General features: G+C 34.4%; 1 protein-coding gene across 6 annotated transcripts in view; it reads right to left on the reverse strand.

Moving 5' to 3' along the window:
- The window catches only part of LOC123715898 (probable beta-hexosaminidase fdl), a 99,645-nt gene that overhangs the window by 59,393 nt on the left and 18,814 nt on the right, over nucleotides 1–21,438 (reverse strand). The window contains exon 1 of one of the 6 annotated variants that reach the window (XM_045671255.1): nucleotides 10,645–10,663. The exons of the other annotated variants lie outside the window; for them this stretch is intronic. The gene's annotated coding sequence lies outside the window, so the exon portion shown is untranslated. Of the gene's footprint in view, nucleotides 1–10,644; nucleotides 10,664–21,438 lie in introns of those variants that run through there. 6 annotated transcript variants of the gene reach the window in all.

Genomic DNA, 21,438 nt, shown 5'->3' on the forward strand with positions numbered 1-21,438 from the left:
AGAATCAATTTAATATCTTTTCTGTTGATAAAGTTATTTTGAGTTGAGCTTGACCACCCGGTGGCGGCCCAAGCCGAGGTCAGAGTTTCAGGGGATCTTTCACTAGTCGCGAGAAAAGACCATTCCAGCCGAACTAAGCTATCCAAAAAAGCGACGGTAAAAGGACACATAAATTCATAAGATTTAACGTGTGAGAATATGAGATAGGAAGCATTATACAGCGTATAAACTTTTAATTAGTGTGTATTTGATCAGTTTCTGAATTAAAAAAAAAACATAAATGCGCAAATATATTTTAAATTAGATGAAATTAAACAATTTTATTTACAGTTTTCAAGTCAAAAAAGATCGCGATTGCTATTGGAATTTACAAATGCGTACATACGGTTGCCATTTATTTTATGTGAATATACAGTTCGTGTGAATATATTCGAGTAAATGTTGAATATACTTGATAATAATTATTATTTTAAGTCGAATGAGGGTTCCATTACCGTTTGATTCCAACTCTAAAGGGAGTGCTATAAAAACATCGTTTATTTGTTCAGCTGAGTTTTTTTTTACCTTTAACTGTTCGTTTAATGATAAATAATGAGACATATACATTCTCAAGAAAGTAGAAAAGTATTTTATACCAAGATCGAACATAATAACTTAACGTATCTTTACTATAAAGGAATTGAAGAACAGTTGGCCTAGTGGCTTCAGCGTGCGACTCACATCACTGAGGTCGTAAGTTCGATCTTCCCATGTGCGCATTTAACAATCGCTCGAAAGGTGAAGGCGTTGATGGCGCGTCAGCAGAGGAGGCTGATCACCTACTTGCCTATTAGATTGACAAATAATCATGAAACAGAAATCTTAGCTTTAGACCTAAACAGGTTGTAGCGCCACTTTATATATATATATCTTTATTTTATACAGGAATTGCACCACACGCTCAACCGATTCTAATAGATGGTTACCCTGTTATTCATTCATTATATACATTTGGAAATGAAAATGAACCGAGAATCGCCCACCACGTAATATCCAAAATTTGGCTTTCTCGGTTCATTTTCATTTCTAACCCGATTTTTCCGACGTAATGTTAAAACATTATTTACGAACAATTTTAATATAAGCGATTAAACGATTATTTATTTGTATATAAACAAAGAAATCTTATAAAAAGTATTAATATACAATTAAACTTTGTTCTTCTATACATAAAATATTGTTTCATACGAAGAAATTAGCCTATTTTAATTTACTCATAATAATACAAATTAGTTTAATAATACAAACAAGACTATAATTACACATGACGTTAGGATGTTATACAAAAATCAAAGCTGAAAATATTGAACCATCGAGTATGTTTGATTTGTTTGGACAGCGCGGCCAATCAACCAATCAAACGTCAATATGCACACAGTACACTCAATTGATCCGCGTAAAAATCGCGAAACTTTTGATAAAAGATATTCGTAAGCGTACGATGAATCACCGACGTACTCTCGAAATGAAACGTGGTGGAACCAAGTGGAGCTATTTGCTGTTCCGTGTATTAGTCGAACGTTAGTGGTAAAACAAAATTACAAGACGCTTGTCTCAAGCTTATGACTAACGTCCATCGGGCACGTTAGCGTAAATCTATCTACTTAAGAATACAAATAATACCTTAAACTAAGGTCTAAGCACTTGAAAATGGGACTTCCGCTACCTGACCACCCACCGACCGTTTACTGCAACAATTTATCTGGATATCGTGACCCGTAACATTCTTCCTTCGGCGAAACCTTTCTATGAAGTGAAGCTTTCCGTAGGTGCGCATGCGCATCACCGGTCGTCTCAGTTTATTAAGTTTCGTTTCCACTTCTAATGATCTTATCTAAAATTTAACACTTAGACTTGTTCCAGTATAACATATATTTGTTATTTATTTAAACTAATTACTAACATGAAGGTTTTGGTTGATATTGGTTTTTGAGTAATTTATTATATGAAACATAACATTTTATCATTATTTCAATATTTCATTAACAAATTTACAAAGTTTTTTAATAGGTGCTATCTAATAACTTGTGGTATGATTGAAATAAATACAGTTTAGTACTAACTGGAATCCAAAAGAAATTGACACAGCCCTATATTTTCTTTAAGGACCTATCTATTACCTATCAATTTTCAACACTTTCAATTCATTTTATAACGAAAATGTATATCAAACATAATTTTGAAATTTATACGATATATTTTATCACAAGCCAAATAATTAATTTCAGAAAAAAAATATAAAATTACATTAATTTAATGTTTTACATAACTAATTGTTATTACGGGCCGGCGCGCCTCAGTACTCCAGCTCTCTACTGCGCACCACAGTCCACTCCGAGACACTGACACAGCCATTCGTGCTGGGAGAGGGCCTTAATCATGTATTATCGTTTATTAAAACCTAAACATAACAATCAAATATACAATTTTCTTAACCTACATAGTAATAATAAAAATAATTAAAAGTAGTAAAGAAAATTCAAACAAATTTAAAAAGTTTGGTCCCTGTGGCAGTGTAGGAACCTTTACAGTTAAAGGTAGTATTTCATCGTTGTATGAATGTACACTTAAAGGCTAAAGGTCGGTGGCCTCACTTAGTCTCTCAGTATATTGTGATACTTATTCGTTGAGCGAGGAAAGCACCAGCTCTGCCCACTTAAATCTTCAATTAGCGCCTCTGAACTCAAACCAATACAATAACACTAATATATTTAAGTTCTTTTATTGTATGAATTAATAAACCTATAATTTGCCTAAAGATTTTAATAACAATTTTTTTATGTTTAATACGTTTATGTCTAATATGTATTGTGAATAAATAAAACCTATATGTAGGAATATGGTCACTGACACAGGAATGTGCCAGTGTGTGGACCAGTGTTAAATGCAACAATAGAAAAAGATTTAGTTAATATTTATTAATACTAAAAATAGCAAATAAATTAGTTAGTTTATACTAAACTATCCTATTTAATAGCTAAGCTTATCTCTTGATATTAACAAGGTTATGTTTCAGGTACAACAAGAGGAGGTGGCCGGACCACCACCAGCATATGATCTCGTGGTTGCAGATTTGTCACACAAGGATTGTATAACATTAGAGGTAGGACATACACAGAAAGTCATTTAATATATATATAATCCTAGAAGTCAATAATGGAATGTACAAATTCTTAAAAGGCCGGCGACGCACTCGTGAGCCATCTATCATAGAGTGTCCATAGGCACTTAAGATAAATCGAGCCTTCTACCCGCTTGCCCATTATTATTTTTAATAAAATATTTGTGTGGCCTGTATTTCGAAGTAACATTTGGCAATGCGCTTATGCGATATTTCATTTGAAGCAAGGCTGGGCTACAAAAAACTAATATCAATAAATACATTTATGCACAAACGAATATCATATTTTTTACATAAATATGTGTGTTAACGCGGAACCATTCACACATAAATTATTGTGCATTTATAAAGAAGTTAAGCAAACAAACTATCATGGATCTCGTTAAAGTTTATTAATTACTATTTAAATATACTCTATAGCCCAACTCGATTGAAACAGCCTTTATATAAGTCTATTAATTTCAGGAGGTGGTCTCTGAAGCGTGCCCACGTTGCCACAAAGTGAAGACAGATAGTGAACTGCCTTCGTACGAAGCGGCTGTCTTATTAAAAGACACCAGGTTATAATAAATAGAACATAAATATTAGATAAGCTATTGTCATTTATACATAGATCGAACAGCACAAAATTATTATTTTACATAAGTGCATAATCACAAATAGAAATGTAGACGGCGTTCCATTTTTAAAGATTTAATGGCAACTCAACATGTCACACTATTGATTGTCACTGACAATTTACTATAGTATCGTAGATAATAAATTCACATCTGTCAAATGTCAAATATCCGTCAAACTTGAAGCACAACGCAGAAAACGCTTTAGCGCATAATATTGCCTAATTAATACAGAAAAATGGCAATGATGTAATGAAAATTTAAAAAAGTGAATAATATATGTCAGAGCAATGGCGTTACTGTCAGCTGCATATCATTTATCTATGACCTCTCTCTGAAAAGGCCCGCAATGTGTCTGAGGGCCTGTTTAAAAAAAACATTAATCAAGAAATTTATAGAACTGTCAATAATGGCTAATTAAATAAACTAGTATCGTATCGCTCCTACATATATAATTTAAATACGCAAAGCTTTACAATGTTTGGTCCAAGTGACAAGGATACATAAAAAAACCATGGCTACAACTATTTAGGTCTGGGTATCAGTTTTCGGTGTAACATTTTTAAGACCGTTATATAATAAGAGCACTGTTGGCCTAGTGGCTTCAGCGTGCGACTCTCATCCCTGAAGTTGTAGGTTCGATCCCCGGCACCAATGAACTTTCTATTTATGCGCATTTAACATTCGCTTGAACGGTGAAGGTAAAATCGTGAGGAAACCGGCTTGCCTTAGACCCAAAAAGTCGACGGCGTGTGTCGCCTACTTGCCTATTAGATTGACAAATGATCACGAAACAGACCTAAAAAGGTTGTAGCGCGAATGATTTATTTATTTAATATTAATTACCTTACTTAGCTTACCTTATATATAAAAAACACAGTGACAAACACTATAACACACATTTTATAAGACCGCATATGAAAATTTCGAACAACATATTCCCATAACAAAGTTTAATTATTAAAATACCGATTCGGAACTAATTTAACCCACGCTGAACTAGGTTTAATGCTTCACCGGTTTGATTGTTTTGTATAATTAACAAATTTAATGTTGTGAAGTTCGATGCAGCAGAGATTATTAGTCGCCGTGATGTGGTGGTGCATGCGTCATTCGATTCATAGTGGGAAGACCTTGTATATGATCCAATGATTTATAGACTCTTCTTAAGTAGAATGAGATCCAAATGTAAGGTATTTATTAGTTACTAGTGGACCCGACAGACGTTGTCAGGATTAATATGGAGGTTAAGTATACTTAAATTTTCAAACTTTCAGCGAAATTTTCTTAATTTTTTCATCCATGAACCTTCTCCTGACAATAACAAACACAACAAAAAAATTATTAGCGAAATTGGTCCAGCCGTTCACGCGTGATGCCGTGACCAAGGGAAATAGGGATTTTTAACATTTTTATATATATAGATTTATATTCATTTGTTCACTTATGTGTACTAAGCCTATACTTTCTCTATTGTTTGTGTATATGTGATTTGATTGTATTAAAACGTACACAACACAAATATTTTCTTACAGCTCCCAGGTTCCCATCATTTTTTATATTTGCGCTCGAAAATGTGAGTATTTAAAAAGTTTTTCGTACAATCATACTAAGCTATTTCAATGTACTGTTAAGATTATTTTCCACATTAAGATTACACACGATGTTGACATAGGCAGTAACACCTGTCGAAGGCTTCGTAAAATGTGACTAGTGTCGTGGACAGAGCTCCTGAGTCAGTAAAACTGAATAAATGTTACTATAAGTATATGTACAACAATCAGTCTTGCTTAAGCCGTTCTACAAAATTACTGAGGCTCGGCTAAACGCAAAAGATATCCTGGTTACATACGTTTATTTGTTTTATACTTCTGATAAGTGATACCAGCTGGTTCAATCATTCGAAAGGTCAATGCTTGCGCATTAAATAAGGCACAAATAATTTAACCTGTACCAAAATAATAAAAACACACGTAGATAGGCCTTAAGCGTTATCACAAAGTCCCACATAGGTTTGAGCTTATTTTTAGGTGTCTACATGTAACGGTAATATTGGCTCTTATGACTAGATTAAGATTATCTAAAACATAGAATGGGATTGTAATTAGAAAGTTCATTGTTCTTATTATTATAAGAAATTTACTATAATTCACGACTATTATTATGCACACTCAGCCCTCGATCAGGGCAGTGAAGTGGACAACGAATGTGAATAGTTCCACTGCGCTGCCGCTGTTCGTGCCATTAACATCGTTTTTGGTAATCATAACAAAAAAAGTAGGTCTGTACTGACGACATAATTGAAGCAAGAAGTACTTACTAAATATTTCCGGCAGCGGCAGGACCAACACCGGAATGACGTGTGCTAAATGACATGAAATTGTAAAAACGTGTGGGGGGCCCACCCACACCTCTATCAAAGATTACGTCATATATCTGATGTTTTAGTTTTAGTACAATACTTATTTGTATAAATGTAATACAGATACCGGCAAACTTTTTGAGCATTAAACAAGGGAGTGGGGGAAAGTTTGCGCATCGTACACAAACGTCAACTGATCTACCAATCACGCGATCGACACGTCATTCTCCCGCCGCCGTGATACCTAATAATCGCTTCTGCGCAGATGACGGCATTTGTTCAAGATGTTTGCCGGTATCTATACTTTATATTACTGTAATGTATTTACATTACGGTTGACTGGAGAATTTCAAATCGATTTATGTATCACCAATACATACATTTCTGTTGTACAATTTAATTTAGTTAGTAAATAATAACGTAATCAAAACCAACCCGGTACGAACCCTGTAAAACAAATTAAATTTAAAATGTTAGTTTATTAATTAAATGTAAGTTGATCTGTAATGAACATCATAATTGTTTTTTGTTAAAGCAATGATAAACTCCTTGCGAAATTGTATTACTGTAGTTTTTAATATTCAGTGTTATATTGTATTGTACACAGAAATGATGCTTTCTATAGCTTATCCTAAATTACATCTCGTCAGCACTTTTAGGAAACTTAAAGAAATTCTGTAAAACCACTTCTTGAAACTAGACTAAAAACTTAACTTTGAAGACTACATATTGTCAGATACAGGACTGATTGTAATTAATGTACAATTCACATAGATATCAAACGTTCTGGAATATTGTTGCTCTGTGAACGACACAGTAGCATTTCAAATGTCAAATACCCGCAATGCGCCTAACATTCACATTTTGTTTAATTTTCCTACACAGTGTTTACAATTGAGTATTTTAGCCATGTGTAGTCATGTAAATAATTATAAAAGTATGTAAGATAGGGGATTTGCTTGTAGAAAATATAATACATTTATTAGTATATTTCGTCTTTTATTTAATTTCGTACAACGGTATGTAAAGACCCATAATAAACTTACCCTCGTGTGGGTAGAATTAAAAAATATTTTTTCGTTCTTGACTTGGATATGGCTTTTAACTACAATTTACTTACAAGCATATAAGGAAGCGTCACATCACGACTAGATACACGCGCAAGAGTTTTATAGATATATTTACGGCAAAATTTCGAATCCATAATTATAATATTTAGACATAACAAATTATATTACTCAATAAAAAAAAAACATATTACATTCCTCAGCCTTCCCTAGCTTGGTGAAAATATATACACTGCTGGTCCGTAACAGAAAAACCGGTTAAGAAGCAAAATCATGCGCGCAATTGGTGAGTGCTAGCGAAATGCTGTTAGTGAGCTCCATTCCACAGTGGGACATGCCTCCGAGAACCAAAACAATTTTAGACACATATAGCCCAAGCAATGCCGGAAGTAGGCCTATGAAGTCTGTTCTAACTTAATATTCATTGTAATAATTGTTTATTTGCCAAGATAGTTAATACCAGCGGCTGAGTTTCATCATCGGACGTCGAGGCAGATTACAAAATTCCACCCGTATCACCTCAAGGCAATTGTTGCCGCGCACCACCGCAAGTGTGGAACCACACTGTGGAACCAGCGGCCCACTGAAGTATTTCCGAACCAATTCGACTTAGGGTCCTTCAAGAAAAGAGCGTACAAATTCTTAAAAGGCCGGCAACGCACTCGCGAGCCCTCTGGCATTGTGTGTATGGACACAGTTGCAGTTGCATTGTGTGTATGGTGCAGTTAAGTGACACAGCCGCCCATGGGGGCGGCTGTGTCACTTAACACCAGGTGAGCCTCCTGCCCGTTTGCCCCCTATTATATAAAAATACTACAAATATACGTTCAATCAGACACATATATATAGGCATGCAAATGTCATAATCACCCTTCCCTTGAAAAAAATACATGGCAGTGATCTATAACTTCTAGGAAGGTGATTAAATAGTTTTATAGCCATGGCGTAACAATTTTTTGTATACATCGTGGTGGAGCATGCAGTTACCCAAAGCCGTGTTGGATCCCTCGGTATATAAAGGCTTGGTACATATAGGCTCTTTGAATGTTTTGAACAATATTGGATGTTTTTTTACAGTCATAAGTGCTTCAAGAATATAGAATGTTGGTACAGTCAAAATACCGAGTTCGTAAAAAAATGGTCTACAGCTTGTTGTGTTATAATAGCCCTAATACATATTTTTTTGTAATGAAAACTTTATTTACATCTACCGAATGCTTAGCTTTTTTTTAATTTGGAATCTCGCTGTTGGCCTTAAGGGCCTGTAGAGCTCAGCTCGGGCTGTTTTGGCGAGCGTAGCTCGGCCTCAACGGCGTGGTATATTGGTGACTGCTATCTCCGTAGTTCGAGTGATTCGTATAGGCGCCCAACGTGCCCATCATAAACGTAGATTGGTATAAAAAGGGTAATAAATATTATTACGCAAACATCAAGAACATTTTCGTACAATTTCATCACCAGCTTATACTTTCGTTCTTAAAGATACTGAATTTGCAACATACAGCGTCATCGGTGATTCAACAAATAAATACATCAAAACTTATGAGAATTCCGTTAATAAGAAAAAGTTATATATGGCGTGACAATTGGAAATTCAATTTACTATACGTTTAGCTAAGGTGAGATAATATTAAATAATTCCTTTTATGTTTTTATTATACGCAGACGATGTTTTATAACAATTTCACATTCCTCCACAATATGTTTACGTAACTCAGTCATGTATCGTTTTTAGATTATAACACTCATTACCAGCAAATAGACATATTTAATGTTACTAAAAATACTTAAAAAATATTATAAAAAGCTCTGGTGACCTTATATATAATGTATTTGTTATTCCACTTTTATATGAAACTAGCTGACCCGGAAAACGTCGTTTTGTCATGTATATTATTTACAGGAAAGAATGTTTTAGCTCAGCAGTTGTATGTATTTTTGTATACTGTATCACTTAGGTGTTTGAAATGTAGATATCAGTCGATTCTCAGACTAACTGAATATGCATAAAAAATTCATAAGCATAGGTCGAGCCGTTTCGGAGGAGTATGGAAACGAACATTGTGACACGAGAATTATATATGTTCTGAATATAAAGGAAGTTGGTGTGGTGGAAACACAAACTGTACACAGTTTTTCTATGCACCAGGACGTCGAACATATTTAAATCATTAACACATATATATATACTAAGGCCAGTGACATATAAACTGTAAAATTATAACAATCAAACCATTCAAACGATTTAAAATTGCACGTAAAACGTCATAAACAAATCTAAACACTGACGCGCCATAGATAGCCGATGCAAGAAAACTGTTCTTGTCGAGAATTCTCATTCGCATACAGGATGAGTTCCTATATTCGAATATGTTTTAATGACGTATATAGCATAATTTTTGTTATGCATAATTTATAATTGTTTGACTTATGTAGTATTTTTTTAATTTAAATTTAATATTGTTTCTTGTTATATTAGTAAGACGTGTAGCTGGTATCGAGTTTATTAAATTTGGAATGATGTAATCTAATGTTTTTTTCCCATATAAATTATTGTATTTGGGTAATAGAAATTCGTTTTTTAATTTTCTACGTGTTGAATAGTGATAGTATGTTTTAATTGTTTTGAGGTACTTTTCTGTAAAGTAGTTTTCATTTAATAATCCTAATTGCACAGGTATTTTATTTTTTATTAAAGTGAATTTGACATGTATCGCTCTTAGCCTTTCACAGACAGAATTAATGTGCATTTTCCAGGACATTCGGTCATCTATTGTAAGCCCCAGGTACTTATGGTTATGAACTAATTCTAAGGCGTTGCAGTTGCAGCTTTTGGGGTACGAGTTATAAGAATGTGCACATGTGTGCATATAGAGAGAGATTTATAATAATGACCTAGCATCTTACAATTTATTAATATTTTTTCTGTATAAGTATTATTGTTAAAAGTTTATGAAGTTTGTATCTGAATTCCATTTTTGGCTTGTGTATAACGTAATTGTTTAGATATTGCAATAAGTAGCTGCACAAATACAGATAAGCATATAAATAAATATGAATTTAGTTGAAAAGTGTTCAAACACTTTTTAATACGATACGGAATGCACCATCAATGAGTCTTTTTATATCAAATGTGATTGCACTTCAACTATTATTGGGAACTTTATAACTTCAACATAAAAAACGCTTTTTATAGATTGGCCGAGTGAAGTTTTGCAGTTGCAGTTGCAGTTTTATTGCGCTCGTCATCTTTACTACTGGATAAAACGTATACGAGAGTCTCTTTGTTTTTATGTGTGTATGAGTCTGGCATTAAATTTCTAATATTATATTAATAAATATCATTCTCAGGTTTCTCTTACCACACAGGTGGTGACAAATTTAACAAAGCATTGATTGGTTATTATGGCCACAAATAAAATAATTACCAATTCTTACAAACATCAGCAACACACTTCCAACACTGCTGGCAGTGCTAGTGTCCAAGAGCGGCGAGCTTAACTTCATATAAAACTCCTGCCCGATGGCCTCCAGTTCTATATAAAAAATAAACAAAAGAACTCAATGTAAGCATTTTTATGAAAGAGGTATAAATAATCTAAACATAAAAGAAAAAAAAACTTTCAATAGAGCCATTTTTTAATATTCAAACAAATACTATGTTTATATTTTTATTCCAAGTCAGCGGCGGCGAAGATTTTATAATGACATAACCTGAATAACAAAGCACGACCTTTAGTTGTGACCTTTACGATCACGTAGCTGAGGTACAATATGATCTAAACCAGTGTTTCACAACATGGGGCTTACGCTCCACAGGTGGGCAATCTGGCTGGTGGGGAGGGGGGGGGGGGGTGTTGGTCAATCGAAATCAGCTAAATATAACACTACGTGGTAACATGAGACTGAATCTTAGCTAATTGGAACCTAATATAAAATCTCTATGCAACAAGGAACTTCAATCTGCCGGAAAAATTATTAATCTTGATTAAAATTATTTGGAAATTCAATTCCAGTTTTTCATAATGACTTGAAAATTTCCTAAACAGTTTTGCTTCCTAAAATCTATCATTTAAATTTCTTAAGTGAACAATCCAACTGATAATATATAAATTATGTATACATAGGGGACATAAGGCATAGGCTAAGGTGGCCCATGGCACCAAGAAGATTGGGAAACACTGGTCTAAGATACTCTATGACATAAGTCATAAAGGAAATGAACATTTAAGGATTTGAGAATGTTTATTACTTTCTTTTTAGATATGAGAGAAAAGTAGATCTTAAGAAAACACTTTTAAACGGTGACGTCACCGTGACCACGCACGCCGTAAAGCACGCGAAACGTCGGAAAAAAATAAATTTAAAATTATGTAAATAATTATAAGTTTATAATAATAATACATAGCTTAGATCCGTAAAAACTGGAATTGAAATATAATTTTAATAAAAAAAAGTATTTCAGATTTAAGATCCTAGCTGCATAGAGATCTTATATTAGGTTCCAATTAGCTTAGATTCAGTCTCAAGTCACCACGTAGTGTTATAAAAGACAATACTAAAGTCGATCTTGAATCACGGAACTGGGGTAAAGTTATGTATAAAGATGACTCGCGAGCGATGGCGCATTGCTGCCGTTGCATTTTGACAACCGGGACGCCCAAAAAGTCCCATCACCATGGGCACCCAGTTTAGTGGGCACGTTGTCAGCTTTTAAAAGACAGAAACTCACGAACACAGTAAAGCGCAACAAAAGTCTTAAGACGCTAAAAGTGGAACGATGCACATGGAGTAACATTTATTTCGTATTGCACCGAACGAACGTAATGCAATCCATTCGGTAGATTCAATCCGAACGTTTTTGTATGCAATTTTGATGTAGTCTCAATGTGAGTCATTGGGATCGAAATAGTTTAAATAAAACCCTTGGCTTTCATAATCTTACATACCATAAATGTAAAACAACTTTAAACCATTGGCTTGGTACACTTAACTACAACAAAACAGAAGCATTGTTAAATCATCTAATATAATTTTTTCCTTAATCCATCTTTTCATGCAACACGCGCACACATTTGTTTCGTCTTTCACAAACACATTACATAGTCATCATAATATATTCATATATTTGTTTATTTTTATTTATTTATTTTTCTTTTTTTTTAAACCAATTGTGTTGGTTGATTTAAAGAAGAGCGAAGCTTCCCTGTCACAGGTCTCTGACTTACTAGGGAGGCCTCTATCTGAATTGTATTGTACATATATCAGAACAAATAAAGAATTTTGAATTTTGAATTTTTTAGAATTTTTTGGGATCGCGCAGCACAGAAACTTATTATTAAGATCCGGTCGATGATCGCTGTCAGTATCGCTATTAGAAGTTACAGGCTCTGACATTTTCCAAAATGTCTTATCATCAAGTTGATTCAAATTCAAATCATTTAGTCATTTAGGTAACACAATATACACTTATGAACGTCAATAAAGAAATACATATGAAATGCTTCTAATTTTATATTAACTGCCAGTTCTCAAATCAAGAGCGTAGAACGGAAGAGAAGAACTGGCAATAAACTCTCCGCCACTCTTTTTAATCGCCAAGTTTCTTTTTGTATTACAAAACGTTTGTAAGGAGCTGCAATCATTACACCATGTTCCACATGACATTTTTATCTAATTAACAATAATATTTATATACAAACGAAAAAAAACCAACAAAGATTTGTCCTCTATAAGCAGTAAGCTTGGTGAACGAGCACGCACTTCCGGAACAACTTTGCGAGTTGTACCTACGAGATACATAGTCGAAATAACTAGAATACACGAATTCAAGTCAGACCAGTCACCACAAGTAGCACCCGTTCACGAGTATCACGCATGGCCAGCCATTGACACCTCGCCACATTTTAGGTACAAACCGACGACATTTAAGCGAGCATGACGATCCTCGATTGGAAAGCTACATTCAATCATTAGATACACTAGGAATACATTTATAAATATCAAATAAACTTAGTTTGAAGAGTACAGCCGTTTTAAAATTCACTATGCGACATTTTCATAAACTACTTTGCGACTAATATTAGTTTATGAAGGTAAATGATATAAAATCCTATTTTTAATTGTAATGAAACTTTTAATGAATAACGCACAAAGCCCCGTAATTTGACTTTTATGAATGTTTTAGAAATGTTACTTACGTCTGGTTTATCTCACGTTTTATATCATGAAATGAAAAATAAGAAATCTAAAATTGTGATTTCTGGAACATAGATGAGAACATGATGTTTTAAACTAATAATGTCCAATTGATGTATCTTTAATAGTACTAAAACCTTATACTGATTATCAATGGACTGTTGTGAAGCTTATGCCAAATTGTATAACTCCACGCATTTCCATGGCCAAAGCAATCTTCGCACAACTTCGTGTGTGAACTGTTAAAGGTCGCTAACGACATCTCGCACCGGCATTCTTGGTATCCCGAGATCTCTTACCAGAAATTTTGGGAGCGCTGACAAGAAACCCCGATGAGCCAGCAGATAAAGCGACGCAAGAGGAAATGGATAGGCCATACACTCCGAAGAGATTTCAATTATATCCCACGATAAGCGCTAGATTGGAACCCGCAAGGAAAGCGGAAGCGTGGCTGTCCCAAAAAATCCTGGCGTCGCACAGTTGCAGATGAGACAGAGAGAACCTGATAGACGGGGAGCGAGGTGAAATAGTCTACTGTGACGCGACTGTTTAGTGCGGGAGGGTTATGCATAAGTTACGATTGTGCATACCGAATAAAATTCCAAGGCGCCACAAACAATCGCCTTAGGCGGGATGCGGTAACAGCAGAGCCTTATCTGCTTCCCGACTGGAATGCGGCGGTTGCGGGCGCCTTTCCATGCCCATTGTTATTTTGTAAAGAAACTAAATAGCAATGCTGGCGTGGAGCAATCGGACCATTCGCTTTTATAGCAGCTAGGGGAGATCGGGTCTAGTACTTGCAGGGATGGATCACCATCCCTTCAGCCAATGTGACGCAATATATAACATTTAAATAAATCTTCTTTCACGACTTTAAACCCGAATCTAAAATATTATGTACTGCTAAAACATTCTCAACGTTGAGTAAAAAAATGCAATAAATTCGTGTTTTTTTAATATTTATTTAATCTACTTCTCATATACTTAAAAAATAAATGAAAAAAAAAAAGAAAAAAAAAGCTTTTTTATTTACAACGAAATGCTGCGACTGGTGAGATCTTTAATATATTTCAAAACACAGATTCATACATATTCGACGAAGCGTTTCTTTTTAAGGAACTACTTGAATTAGATTCGTCACTTCACATAACACAAATTTCGACTTGGAGCAATCTGTTTAGATTATATAATAAAATTGAGGTTCTAACATATTTAGGCAACTATTTTTTGTTATAAAAAGGTTATTAGTCTAGTTTAAGCGTGCAGTATCAACCCTATAGTGCGTTTAAACTCTGCATCATTAGAAATGTTAGGTTTGATTGAATTTGATCTTTGATTTTGAAAGAAATATTAGGTTTTTTATATTTTATTATTATTATTAAAAAAAGTAGAAATACATTGAGAGGAAATTGGTACGACTTACGATTGAAGGCAACATGTGTTATACGCTCATCCACACTTGCCCTGTATTATTATAGATGCAGCTTATTCTCTTCCTTGGAGGCTTGTATCCCAGCAATTTCCTTATAAAAGCTGTTGATGACCTTTGATCCAAATGGCAATATTGGCAATGTCACTATAATACTACAATATATTTTGGTAGTATTAGAGATGTAATCAGCGTTGTTCGCAAACATATACAGTAAACCTCCTTATAACACGGTACTCTTATAACGCATTTTCATATTACGCGTTTTTAGTCCCTCTTATAACCCGGGCATTCCTCCATATAAGTGTGACATTTATAATGATTTGCACGCATATATTTCGTTCATAATCTATTTTATTCTTAATGTTCGATTTAAATCCCCTTTAACGAGAAAATTAAACATGAATCATTCGTATATAACGTGTTTTATGGGATCATACTAGCGCGTTATTCGAGAATACACCTACATAGTTGTATCGTTTCCAAAACGCGGAACAAATCTATTAGTTATTTTTGTGTTTCAAAATGATTCCAAACCAGGACCTGACTAACAATCTAGCCAACCACTTTCTTAACTAAGCTACAAGGATTTATCGCTATTAATCAATGAAACAAAACGCGCTATCCTTTGTTTTTATAACCCAGGTTACATTTTTACGTAAGCCTCAAGCCAGGATTCCTAGAACGTTTATAGAACAAAGACTCCTCGAACACTGGCGCCACAACCTCAATCCTACTTATAAAACAATACGTTCCACTTGTATAACACTCGGTTTACGCCTCAATTTGTATTACATTGTGCCCAAGTACGAGGGTTCCGGTGTTTTATTCAGAATAACAACGCAAAAATTACGTATAACGTTGGATCATTATTCGTTGTACCTCAATTTCGAACAAAATAAATTAATGTGTGTTTTTTATCTTTGGGCAGTCTTAATAATAACTGCTTTATTATCATTATCGAGGATATTTATTGGTATTGAGGTAGAAGAAATTAAGAAATTCAAATGCTACAAGAAGGCTAGGACCGTTAATCAAAACCGCGAATTTCCTATAACTAGGTTTAATATTCTTTATGGGTGTTGTAGTGAGTGAGACAATGTATATGTTTTTTTTTTCTTTTCTTTTAATATACTTCACTTAATTGTCTATTAATGTACTTAATTATGTTTTCTTTTGATTTATGATAGATATGTTAGCTATAAGATAACTAATAAATTAACAAAGTGGTTATCCACAAAACATGTTTTATTTATGTGTATATCAAAATGTTACAGTAGTATGAAGTAACCGAAGAATTGTTTCTTTTTATATTATCTTATGAATACTTTTTATTATTACTCTGTAGGTAATATTAATAAATAATTTAAGAAAATTGAAAATACTGTATACTTGAATGTAATCCATATAATTAGTAATTTGACCCGTAACGTCACTATTATCCTATAGACATGGAACGGAAGAGATTCAGATTTTAGAGGAGAAATGGCTGTACATGACTCCCAAAGCACTAGACCTGGATTTTCTTGTCTTAAACTTGGCGATTAAAAAGAGTGGCGGAGAGTTTACGCCCTTGATTTGGGAACTGGAAGTAACTACAATCAATGTAGATCAAATAGGACATGTGACCTAGGCGCCAGGATGGACGAGGTTGGAAATAGATATGAAGATTTGCTTTAGAAGAGAGGCCCATACAGCAGAGGTGACTACTGAAGATGTACTACATAAAATTAATTTGTATAGTATAGCGCAGTTGTATGACGTGTCGTAATTCGGTCAGCACAATTCATTTTGCTTCGGTGTCAATTTGCGGTTATTGAAATCTATCACGGATCTATTTGATTTTGCCGCATCAAATTATTGAGGTATCGATAATACGTATTAACAAATGTTTCATTAAATTTGCCTCATATGTGTAAATAAGTAGGTTATAAATGCTCTCGGGTCTATTTCACATAATCAGCGGAAAGTTAGCAATATCTATAACAAGAATTTATTTATTTATAGATAACGCTTTAAAATATATATTAATTTTAGATACCGGCAAACTTCTTGAACAAATGTCCTATTTTTTTTTTTTGAATGGATCTCGCTGTTGGCCTTAAGGGCCTTTACAGCTCAGCTCGGGCTGTTTTGGCGAGCGTAGCTCGGCCAGAATGGCGTTTTGTCCCGCGGCTAGCGCAAGGGCGTCTCCGGTGAGACTCGAACCTCGGCTTGGGCCGTCGCGGGGCGGTCAATCGCCTGAAGGGCAGGACGGAAGCTCACTGGAGTGAGCGAAGTGCGAAGTAAAGGTCCTCGCCTTCCCCGGTGAAGGCGATTTTTTACCCTAATCTGTGATTGGCTATTTTTATTATTTTTGGCCGCGCGGGCGGCTTTTAATTTATCTTTGCTACGGTAATTGGATCATCCGGATCCGTTAGTATGTGTCGGGGTCTCCTACGAGCCTTTTTTGTCGGGAAGGGCAAATGTCCTAGCCTGCGCAGAAGCGATTTAAAGATATCACTGGGAGGGGAGCGGCGGCAAAGTAACGCGTCGATCGCGTGATTGGTAAATCAGTTGTCGTTTGTGTCCTGCTTAAGTGTTTCCCCCACTCCCTTGTTTAATGCTCAAGAAATTTGCCGGTATCTATAGCAGCTGGAACTAAAATAATGAACGTAAAAAGATCATGCTTGTCTGTTTGTTTCAAAAACTACTGAATAGATTTCACTACGGTACAAATTTAAATAATTATAGATTTATGTAAACTGATGGTTGTGTTGAAGAGGTCGCAAAAAATCTTGCTAAAATAGAAATCCACGGAACTAAAACTAATGGAATGGAACGGTTTTAAATAAAAATGTTTTTAATAACGGGTATATTCGATATTCTTTTCTCTGTTTCATACATTTCATCAACTACCAAATGAAAAGTTTCTGAGCTTGTACACGGAATACTTTCATATTTTAATTACATTTTACGTAATACTGAGACTTATGAGACTTCCCCATCTGATGTTGAGTGATACGGCGGCACTCACATTGCCAGAAGGCTCGTTAGTGCGTTGCAGGCCTTTTAAGAATTGGCGCACTCTTTTCTTACGCTGTCCCATAATCACAGATAAGTAATAAAAAGATAAGAATATAGTTTTCGGGTTCTATGATATGTCTTCTGATTATATTCGACCACACACTGCATAACAGACGGCTACCAAATTAGAGAAGCTTCAATTGGAATGTCTAAGACATCCCCGGACCTCGCTCCAACAGATTAACATTTTTATCGAAATTTGGATAACTTCTTGCAAGGTAAAAAATAAAACTCTAATGGGGCAATCGAAACCGCCTTCAAAGATATTATTGATTCCCTTCCGAATGGTTTTTTTTTGTAAAGGGATCAATGAACTACCTAACTAGATGGCAAAAGTGCATACATAACAATGGCACATACTTTGATTAATTAAATATATTCTATTTACAAAAAAAGTATACCTTTTGTTCCTCCTATACAAAATGTCAATTACATATGTAAGGACCTAATATTATAACCAATTCTGATTTATTTAATTTACAAAATAGCTACTTCGTTCAAGTATCATAAAATGATAACAGTAATTTATTTTATTTTACGAATTAAAATAATAATAACGACTACTTGTACCATTTATAATATCATTTGAAAACTCATACATGCATGAGTTTACATTATAGATAATACAGCTGATAAAATAACAATACGTTCACAAACATTACAATTTAGGAGCGTGCATTGCTCTATAATAATTTCCACGTCAGCTAAGCAGTAATTATATGTTCTGTGACTATAATTGATTTTTAATGAGTTTGTTTGACGTTTAAAATATGTTTCGCATTATGTACAATCAGCAAAAGGCGGCTTCCTGGCTTGTCATTAGTTGTAATAGATTTTTTTTAAATTTCGAACGCATAAAACTTTGATCGACTTGTCTGTTATGTACGTCATACATGTACCTCTAGAATGTGATTGACAGTTATAGCGCGATTAAGCACGAACTACGATTTCCGTACGTTTTTTCATCATCTGATGTTAAGTGATACCGCCGCCCAAGGACACTCACATTGCCAGTAGGCTCCTTGAAGACCCTAAGTCGAATTGGTTCGGAAATACTTCAGTGGGCAGCTAATTCCACTAGTGGTGTGGTTGTGGAACGACTGACGTCGAGGTGATACGGATGGTATTTTGTATTACGTTTAAGGCTGTTTCAGTGTAGAAGAATCCTACCTACGTACACAGAAAGGAACAGTGCGGTCGCTCCGTGAAGCCTGCAAATTGCCCAGGAAACTTCTGAACTTCTGGAAGGAGCTAGACTGGCTCCTGGACCACAAATATTTAATACGTTTACGTGCGTCAAGCACGCGACACAACCGTAATCTCGTACTTGAATCTCACCCTTTCATCAAATTAAACGTCCAATCAAAAACTCCACTTCCCACTTCCAATCACAATCATATACACGTGCCATCGTTTCATCTTTTGTTTTTTGGTTTGGTCAATTACGGAACTTTGCAAGTTATACAAATCCTATACCTATTTATAATACATTTAAAAAAATACTTACGTAGCTTGTTACTAAACAAAAATAAAATTCATTTGCTGATAGTATGTGCCCAACGCAATGTCAAATAATTTATTATTGATTTGAAATATCAATTCTCTCGTTAGAAAAGCTATTATGCTGCGACGGTATTGTTACTCGACTATTGTTATTATGATTAATGTTTTTTTTCTGTAATTCTAATCAAGACTGAGTGCGCATATTATCTCTTAAATACTTGTCAACTTGAATATTTGGAAATTGAACTGAATTATATGGTAATTCATCATAAAAACTAAATATTTTTAGAAAAAATACTGATAATTTAAAACCTAACGAAAGAATAGCGTTTCAACTAAGCAATTATTTTTTCTCGAATTAACCTCGTACGGCGAAGGGAAACATCTCTAACAATATGAATTCAAACTGATAAAAACTTATTAGATTTAAAATACATATGAATGTCATATTCGCGTTATGTCTCTACTCTAATTTGTTAGCAAACAATCGACGTGCGCTTGGTAAAGAACCGAAGAAGAAGAAGCTCCGCTACTTCTCTTTTTTATAGGGGGAGGAGGCTCACCTGATGTTAAGTGATACCGCCGCCATGGACACTCTCAATGCCATAAAGCTCGCGAGGCCGTTGCAAGGCATTTAAGAATTGGTTCTCTTTTCTTGAATGACACAAATCCAATTTGGTTGGAAATACTTAACAACTCCACATATAAAAAAAGAACTAAATATAGTCATCTATGACCATCCCATTAAGAGTTGAAGCGCCATTAGATTTAATAAAACAAATATCTGTGTCTGCGTCAGATTTCTGTATTTGTTTCATGATCATTTGTCTTATAGGCAAGTATGTGATCAGCCTCCTGTGCCTGACACACACTGTCGACTGTGTGTGTCTAAAGCAAGCCAGTTTCCTCACGATGTATTCCTTCACCGTTCCAGCGAATGTTATGCGCACATTACAGAAAGTCCATTGAGAGTCCCTTAGTCACGGCTGGACCGATTTCGATTGGATTTGTTGTGTTTTGTTATTATCAGGAGAACGTTCTTATGAAAGAAAAGATTGAGTCGAAAATTAGAAAATTTAAAAATACTTTTGTTACGATAGCAAATTATTTTTTCAGTACATAGCGCCATTACAATTCAACCGTTTTTCATGTAACCTTATTGCGTTTGATATAACATTGACATAAGGCGTGCTGTAAATATCGTCAAAGAGGACGTAAGAAAAATGAACATCGATTAAAACAAATGCTTCGATCGGAGTTATTATATTAATAAAATACATATAAAATAATTACAGTCGCTAATTGTTTGTGGCATTAAATTTGAAAATCCATGTTTTTCTCATATATATGTCTATATAGGCTATATGTCGCCTGTTCCCGTGTCGGAATACCAACAAAACTATTTATATACGCCCCAGAAAAACAAACAAATAATTTTGTATATAATAAAGCATTTTTAGTTAATTTTACCAATTCGAAATCAATATTCATAGTTAGGACAGGACAACATCTATCGGGAACGCTACTCGGCCGATATTTTCAAATACTCAACTCATAGTTTTTTTTATTTATTATTATTTTTTATTCCGGTAACATATAATGCTAATGAAACCTCTAATTGTATTAAATTAATTGTCCAACACCTTAGCATATATGTAGCTTAACCCTTTAACATGTGACGGCGCTGACCTGAAGCAAGAGAAAATTAAGAGCTCTTAAAATCTCTTGTTCAAGGATATTGCCAATTTTGTACACCAGTGAACTTTAAAGATGTCTTTTATAAAATGTTTATTTTAAAATTGAAAATTCATGGAGTAGTTTATAAATTTAAAAACCTTGACAATACATGTGTATTTATTTATTTATTTATTTACAATTAAAAATATAACACAGTACACAACAACAGTTTCTTACGCTTAACAGAGACTGTAACTAGTGTTATTGTACACTTTCATATGTTAGATATCCTTTTTAGGAAATTAGGATAATTTTCAATTATTTATTAGTCTTAAGTTAGACTAGATCGTAATGTTAAA

The sequence above is a fragment of the Pieris brassicae genome, chromosome 11 (genome assembly GCF_905147105.1).
Source record: "Pieris brassicae chromosome 11, ilPieBrab1.1, whole genome shotgun sequence".
Taxonomy (NCBI): Eukaryota; Metazoa; Arthropoda; class Insecta; order Lepidoptera; family Pieridae; genus Pieris; species Pieris brassicae.